This window comes from Lineus longissimus, chromosome 11, assembly GCF_910592395.1.
Source record: "Lineus longissimus chromosome 11, tnLinLong1.2, whole genome shotgun sequence".
NCBI classification, from domain to species: Eukaryota; Metazoa; Nemertea; class Pilidiophora; order Heteronemertea; family Lineidae; genus Lineus; species Lineus longissimus.
Genome location: NC_088318.1, coordinates 11125941 through 11128623, shown reverse-complemented (window position 1 = coordinate 11128623; position 2683 = coordinate 11125941). Strand labels below are relative to the sequence as shown.

At 42.8% G+C, this 2683-nt stretch overlaps 1 long non-coding RNA gene across 1 annotated transcript; it reads right to left on the bottom strand.

The window, feature by feature from the left end:
* Positions 1 to 532: 532 nt before the first annotated feature.
* On the bottom strand, positions 533 to 2309 carry LOC135496326 (uncharacterized). The gene is made up of 3 exons (XR_010448643.1): positions 2215 to 2309; positions 1849 to 1914; positions 533 to 1443 (listed from the first exon to the last, which is right to left on the bottom strand). It is a non-coding gene; the product is annotated as an uncharacterized LOC135496326 (long non-coding RNA).
* Between the last annotated feature and the right edge of the window lie 374 nt (positions 2310 to 2683).

The following is a 2683-nucleotide window of genomic DNA, read 5'->3' as shown; positions in this document are numbered from 1 at the left end:
TTCAGACAATAGTTCTTCGCCATCTTGGCATCTTAAACATTTCTATATTGCGATTGTAGGGGAGAAACCGTGGTCCATCGTGAGCACGGATCCGCGTTTTGCTAGACGTCATTTTACCCAAAACAGTGAAAGCCATTTAAAAATCAGCTTCATTTTTTCACGTCGAAAAGATTCCTTTACATCACAATTCAAGCCGATTGGGTGGGGTTTAATGTTCAGGTATAAGTTAGTTTAGTATAACCACAATGAAATAGCATTGATTGACTTCTATCCCGTCGGTCCGACCCTACAGGCGTCGATCAAAGATCCGCACGATCTATCCTCGTCTCATATCTGCAAGTAGACGATAATAGATTACTAAGAATACATTGTTATCACTAATTCTGTTGAAATACCAATGTTTATCCCAGAAATGGTTTGTTGAAACCAATCACAGTGAGTATGCAACCCATTCAACGGCAAACTCTAGTTGCAAGTAAAACACAGATAATAGGCGCGCGAAGAAGACATTTGTGACCCGTCACAGCAAATCCAGAAGTATTAAGGTAGCAGGAAGGGTTGGGCGTTTGTGGTTTCTGAGTCTGAGGGGGTTGGTGTCTGTTGACTGTGCTTTAAGAGAGACTAGGCATGGCGCCAGTCTCTCTTAAAGCACAGTCAACAGGCATTTGGTTTCAGTATTTGGGTTTTGATTGCCATGACTGTACCCCTGTAAAAGTCAGAGGAGGAGAGGTTTGGAATGATGAAAGCATTGAAGAAGAAGAAATGTTATTATTGAGGAAAGCAAAATTTATTATGAGACTAGAAGGCAGTGTCCTGACTTGATTATTTTGAAAATGGCGGTCTGAACACATTAAAAGGTGGAACATGGCATTTTATCGACTTTGAAGTGTTCTGCAGTTAAAGGGAGACTATAGGCAGCAGCTAGGTAGGCAAGATAAAGTCATACAAATTTGCCAATAGGGGTCAGTCATATCTCTAGGCATGGCGCCAGTCTCTCTTAAAGCACAGTCAACAGGCATTTGGTCTTAGTATTTGGGTAAGTACAGAATCAAGGCAGCTCAGAGAGCAATGATTGAACGATGCTGTGGACAAGTCCAAGGATACTGCATCAGTCACGACCAACTTCTCATCAGAAAGCGTCACCACCAGCATATTCAATGTTCAGTTCCAACCTGTACCAGTCCAATGCACGCCTGTCATGGTCAGCAGTGGTCAGCTTAGCGCGATATGGAACATTCTTCCGAAACTCAAGCGAGGGAAGTCTGCTCATTAGCCTATCTCGCGCACTGCTCCTTCTTGTCAAAGATCGTAGTGAAATCGTGGTACAGTGGGGCGTCCTCGAGGATTGCAGCTAGTCGGACAGACGTGAGGTGGAATGTGGGCGGCTGCACTTCTTCGTTGATGTGCGATGGCAGATAGCACAGTTGTTGCGTTGCATGACAGCTGAAAGTGAATGTGATATCATAGAAGTGAGGCGTTTGCAATGAGACTATAGGTGAAGTAGAAGCAAGGAGTGAAATGGGCCATCTTCCAGTGACTAATATACAGAGTAAGGGCACTGGGTGTTGTTAGATTCAGCATTGAATGTATTCCTCGTACAAGCGTGAATGGTGTGGACATACAGTGAGAGGTGAGAGACCCCTATTGACTACTTCTTGTAACTTTATCTTGGATATTATATTAGTATTGAACTTCTAGCCATGGAATATGAAGAAATTGAAGTTGTAGGCATGGAATATGAAAAATTATTCAACGGTGAAAGACATTATTCCATGAGGCTTTGCCGTGATCGCAAAGGACGCGACGTGATTGGTTCACATGCTAATGAGGTATGATAATGATAATTACCTCTATAATGTTACTTGGATAGCGACTGTGTCGTTGACTGCAACAGTGGTCTATGTCAATGTGTGCCTGTAATGTCAATGAAGTATGATGAGGTGATGACGATAGTGCAATTATCAAATATTGGCAAGAGATCATACTGCAACATAGGTCTTGTTTTTGACAGATGACTGTGCGACATTCCCATTGGGTCTTGTTAGAGTCAGCGCTGCATGTATTCCTTGTACAAACTTGAATAGTTGTGACGGACTTTGAGGGGTGAGAGACCCCTATCGGCTACTTCGTCTAACTTTATCTTGCCTACCTAGCTGCTAGCAATAGTGCCCCTTTATCAAGACTGAAACCCACTGTGCGGGGCTAAGAAATTACCTTTATAATCCTAGTTGGATAACCACTGTGTAGATGATTTGAAGAGTGCTCTGTGGATGTGTGCCTGTAATGTCAATGAAAGTATGATGAGGTGATGACGATAGTGGAATGACGAAATATTGGAAAGAGATCTATTCCTAGAAGAACATATGTCCTGTTTTGACTAGGTGGCGCATTTTAGAATCAGCAGTGAGCACTGTGTGTAACATGGTGGAGGCAGCGGAGATAATAACTGTGTCGAAAGTATTGTTATAGGGCCTTCCCTAGGCCCATGGGGTTAAATTTACAATCCACGATTGAAAAGACGTAGTTTGATCGCATTCAACACAATCCATTGAACAGTTGTGTTCCTTTAGTCAGCCGATGACCTTTTGTTGGGCCATGATCGGGGATTGTGAACTGTAAATGTATTATGGACTGGGAGACGGGGGAAACACAAGTGAAATAGACCAAAACAAGTGATTTTGGG